Below are 5,851 nucleotides of genomic sequence, written 5' to 3'. Positions count from 1 at the left end.
TTAATTGTGGGTCATTTTTAATGTCTTTGAGTAGTTTTCCCTCAATTGTTGTAATATTAAAATGTTTGTTGTGCTTATATTTCTTATAAAATGTTCTTATATCATGTTCATTTCTTCTTTCAAAATACATTATTTCATCATTCATAGGTGGATTGAATAGACTTGGTTTTGTAAACATCTTGTCTTGCCCATTTTGACATTCAATGTTATTGTTAAAATATACTTTTAAATTCAATTTCCTTGAAAATAACTTTAAGTCTAGTATAGATTCTGCCATATTGCCTTTTTTACATGGGACATAATTGAACCCTTTAGAGAATAAATCAGCATGTTCTACTGTAATGCTCTTTGAAGAATAGTTATACACTTTGAAATCTTGCTTTGTATTCGTTATTATACATGGATTACTTAAATAAAGATTATCACTACAATCAGATACTATACCTATATTCAAATGTACTTCTGCATTTGTATCATGTGATTGCACTCCATTTTCACTGCAATTTATGTAGTAATCCGGGTCCAAATCTATATTAAAATTAACCAATTGACTTTGATCACATAAATGTTCAGATATATACTTTTTTACACTACTAGTTCTCTCATTATTTACACCATTACTAAGCATATCTTCATTATACTGGTATATACTTAATTCCAATAACGCATCATCATTCATGTTATCATCACTATTTTGATAAATTTGTGTAATTAAATTGCTGTTATTATCATTTTCATGTATACTAATATTATCATTTATCACGTTTATTACAGGTGTCATAACATAGGAAGAAGTCGTCAGTGTAGTATAACTGTCCTCATTACCAAGACACATGATATTGAAGTCTAAGCGGGGCTTACCCACTATGTTGTTGTAATATTCCGGTTCATCCGTATGTGAAATAACATGAGGTCCACATGTATAAGCCAAGTCTATCTTTGCCCCCGCTTCTCCGACAATGATTTTCGTTACATTCTCCTTTTCTTGCCTGCTGTAAGTCCCAAAAAAGTCTGTTTTGGTCTAGCACCAGTTTTGTGAGGTTCTTGTTGGTTGTTAACTTCATTTTGGTTCCTCAATCGATCGGAACGCCTGACGCCTTCTTCCAAACTCTCTTCACCTTCATTACAGATGTTGTCGTCATCTCCCTCAAACGGCGGATTGACGTCATCAACAAGTGCCAAACCTTGCTTTGTTTGTTGGTTACTATGGTGTTGGCCTTTGGAATTACACGATTTGGGATATGCTTGTTGGTGTGCATATCTATGAATATCCCGTTGAATTTTGTTACATTTCTTTTGAAAAATAGTGTCACAACATGTTGTAACATCTGAAATAATGTGCGTATACTGTTCATAAATATGCTCAAACAAAAGGTCTTTTGATATATGACCATTAAGCTCTTCTAATTGAGTTAGTAATTCTGCAATTTTAATACCATTATATTTTACTATGATTTCCATCAACCGGATACCACAATTGTCAAATAATTCATGTAAATCATTCAACATATTCACATTTTGTTCACAGCCGCTTGGATACCTCCAAAGCCGTAAACCTTTAGGAATAATCCCCAATTCAATGTTCCGTAACAAGTAACTGTTTTCAAGTTGTGTCCGTTTAAGTTTAAACAGTTTTTTCTCAAATGTTCTAAGCATATCCTGCATTGGTTGTATTTCATATATTGCTTCTATTGTTGTAGTTTGTTTAACGGGGCCACTTTGAAAACTGTAGCCATTATTTTTCCAGCTAGTTACATCTTTAACAGTTCTTTCTTTATTGCCATAAGCGGAGTTACCTTGCATGGTTGAGTTAGGTGGCGTTGGTTGTGTAAGCGGGAAACCCAGACTTTCCCCTGATTGCGTTGAATCCACCGTTTCCTTTGTAAGTAATTTCTGTATAAGAACCGAATGTTCTTGTAAGGTTTCATTGATATGCTGTAACATGCTCCCGACATCCACCGGAACACTCTCACTCGCCATATAACTGGTAACCCAAAAAAACTTAACTGCAACTTGATGATGAATAGCAAGGTGAGGCCGATTTTGCCAATAAGGAGATGAAAACAGACTCGATGTATAAAAAATCTTAACTTGTAACTTGTAAGTTCCAACCAACTCCACAAAAGCCACCACACGAACTCTACTACAAACGCTTCTTTATTGACCTAGGTTTCGTCCTTCCGAACTTCTTCAGAATACATACTATCATTTACACTCACCCATTTTATACATTGTCTAATATTGAATAATTGCTTAATTAATAGCCAATCTTTCCCACAATAAACTTTTAAAAAAGGAAATGGCTTTAGTAAAAATCAGCGTGTACAACACAAAACATTATGCATTTCTAACTCACATACATATACTCCAAAGGAATTGTAAAAGGAGCTAACCGTTGCCATCCTCCATTCGCCTGTCACATAGCCTCTTTTGAGGCTGTAGTTGAAAAGTGACTCAAATGTTCCTGATGGGTCATGTTTCAGCCTATTTTGGAGGGAACCTGGAATATTGTCAGGCCCCACTGAAGCTGGATTTTTAGCCTTAGTGAGCACTGTTATGACCTGCTTGCTGCTGATAGTTGGGGTGATTATGCTGGTAGGGATTTCACAACAGGTGTCGGAGGATTTAGTTTGAGCTGAATTCTTCGGACAGCAGATTTGTTTTGTCACTCTGCTCTTTGAAGGTGGTGCGATTTACTGCCAGTTCTACACACTGTTGCCCATTACCTTTGAGGTTTCAGACATAGCTCTAGAAGGCCTTGTGGTTGTCTTTAGCCTGAGAAACTATCTTGACCTTGTAATTGGCATTGTTGGATTTAATTAGTCCTGTTAGTTTCCTATTTATTTTTATTAGTGAGCTCTTGTCATTATGAGAGATGCTGTTTCTGACTTTGTCCATGACTTTTTTCCTTTTGTTACTTACCCTGTTAAAATTAAGATTCCACCAGTGTGGTATGTTTTGGGCTTACATCTGGTAGGTACAGCAACCTCTATGCAGCCATTTTTATGTTTGTACAGTATTTCTGTGAAGAATTCTGCATAAGTTATGAACTCTGGGTTGGTCAGGGCATTGAATTTTGACGAACAGTTGCTTAATAAGAATAGTTTGCTTTAGAATAGTTTCTAGTTGCAACATGTTTTGCTGGGTTTTCCAAGCTGATTTTTATTTCAAATGAGAAAGCTTTGTGATTTGACCTTACTAGTGAGGATGTGACACTGGGGGTGAAGCTCCTGTCCCATATTGGTGAGAACAAGGTCCAGGATGTTTGAACTTCTGATTTAAGTGTGCACTAACATATCAAGGGCATTTTTGTTAATAAAGTCCAGGAAACATTGTGTCTGCAAGTTAGTAGCAGTGTATGTTTCCCAGTCTAGATGGGTAGTTAAAGTCTTCTATAAATAGAGTGTTTGGTTGGATGGAGAGTGCATCCAGTAGGTCTAGATAAGAGCTGCAGGATTCTTCAGACATAGATAGTGACCTATAGCTTGCTAAGATATGTTAATGGACTCTATCTAAGGTGATCTGCATGTAAATGAACCCCAGGGGTATCATCCTGCAAATAAGCCTTAAGGAATACTTGTTGCTAGTGTAGATCAAGACACCTCCACCTTTAGTCCCTGTCTATGTGGCTGATGGTCTAAATGTGTGGAAAGTACTGTAGTCTTGCACTGCTGGAGTGCTTTCTGCAATTTTAATCCATGTCTTGGTGATGGCACAGATGTCTACATTCTCTAAAGTGAGGAGAGCTTGTAGGGTGTTGGGTTTCTTGTTATGGCTCCTAGCATTGAGCAGTGATACCCTTAGTTTCATTTGGGTTTTATTTGCTATGTCACTAGGTTTATCAGTTTGCCATTGTCTAAAAAAGACTTTATGGAAGTGGTTAAAATTTAAGCCAAATTCCAGAAGCCTGGGGGGGGGGGGCATCTTTGGCAAGACAACGTGGCTTGTTAAGTATGTCATCCCAGGCTGACAGACATTGAATCCCCCTGGATCGACACAAGAAACTAAACCAATTGTTAAAGTCAATAATTTTTCATTCATACTGTGGCAGCATCCTTGGTGAAGGTAGAATACTGCTCAGTGCAAGGCACATACCAGTCTGAGACACATTTTCAGAGAGATCCATAATGTCTCTCTTCATATAATCCAGAAAGGTATATCTCAGATCATTTACGCCCAGTAGACTATAATAGAATCTCACTGGTACCTGTAGTGCAATGACTTGAGTGCATGTGTAAATTGGTGGATCCTAGCTCCACATAAGCAACTGACCATAATATTCAACTTGTCCATTCTAGTAATTGGTGCATCTGTGTGTTGTACAATGGAGTCCCCTATGACAGGAGTCCTGGGTAAATTGTTTACTTGTCTTAAGGGCTTTATTTACAGGGGCCCATTGGGTGTAGGTTTATGTGCGGTGTTTGGTATTGCTTTTGGTGTATGCTTTATAGATTACTGGGGATAGGCATTGTTGTTTGTAGGCTTAGGGGATCTTTGAGGTTTAGGGAGATTGCTTTTTATTGCCTCAGCATAAGATGGTCTATGTGTGGTGGATGTAGTGTGTGTGTTCTTGACAACCTTGTTTGTATGCGAGTTTTGCCTTCAAGGAAATTGTGTATGTACATCTCTTGCATACTCTGTTGGTTTCTTTAAGGATTAAAAGGTTGCCATGAACATGAGACAATTGCTACATTGTCTTAGGATGCCCATATGTATCAAGCTATGGAGACATTTGGAAATTACATGTCCATGTTGTTTGGTCCTGTATTAGGATGGGCTGTTAAGGTTTGAAGACTGGGTTTTACAGAGGTCTTCTAGGATAATCTCTAGGGTTAGGGACTAGAGTTGAATAGTGCTAGGATATGGTATTGATGCTGTCTGACTCGCAAGCTAGATGCTCTGAACTTAAATATGTACAATGTGTCACTAAACTTCAGGTTACAGTCCTAATACTACTTTTATGGTTAACGTCTGTGTTTTCCACCTCAAACAGACCAGGCCGCCTCATACTGTCACTAGATGGAACACCCCAGTCCTCTTAATGTAAAAGCACAAAAAAGATTGTTTAAGAGTGTATGCTACTATAAAACAATTTTAACTAACTAGCTAGACAAGGTGATTTCAAGTCAACTAAACCAATAGCAAGACAGTTTGAGCAAATGCAGTAATTTCAACCTTAAATACAGATAAATGCACAAATAAAACAAGAAATTTGTAGAGTAGCCAATCACTAAAATAGCTTCTGGAAGTGACATTTTTATTTTTAAATATGAGTACCTAGCTTGTGTCTGGGTGGCACCTGATGCAAGGATATCACTTCAGAGGCACAGGCAAGGGCACCAAGTGTTGCTGAGCTCTGTGAGAATCAACCAAGAACCTCTCAAACATGCCAGATTTATACAGACACATAAAACAAAGAAAACTGTGTAAAATCTCTTTAGCAGGACCAAAAATTACAGGACTACAATAATTAAGTACCAACAAAAATATAAAGTAGCAAATTACACAGTAACACTGCCAGTAAAGCTTCTCAAAAGTACCGTTCTCAACAATCATCAAACAATACAATATCAGGGTACTTGAAAAAGATTTAAAGTGAAACATTGGCTGATACAGCTATTAAATGAAGTGCAAATCAGTAAGAAAAATCTTTTATCTACCATGGATGGTACAGGATTTATTCAGGATCCTCTCAGAGTGTGGCAAGAATGCTAAGCAGGTAGAAGCTTTGTGAAAATTATGATTTTCAGTAATGGAGGTTAGATAAAGAGCAATATGTGTTTGCACCAGGCAGGCTCCCATTAGGTGGACTGTAAATGCTATGGCCTCTACTTTTTAACAACACTGACTC

The sequence above is a fragment of the Protopterus annectens genome, chromosome 1.part1, assembly GCF_019279795.1.
Source record: "Protopterus annectens isolate FY-2018-M chromosome 1.part1, PAN1.0, whole genome shotgun sequence".
Taxonomy (NCBI): Eukaryota; Metazoa; Chordata; order Ceratodontiformes; family Protopteridae; genus Protopterus; species Protopterus annectens.
This window is presented reverse-complemented; position numbering follows the sequence as displayed.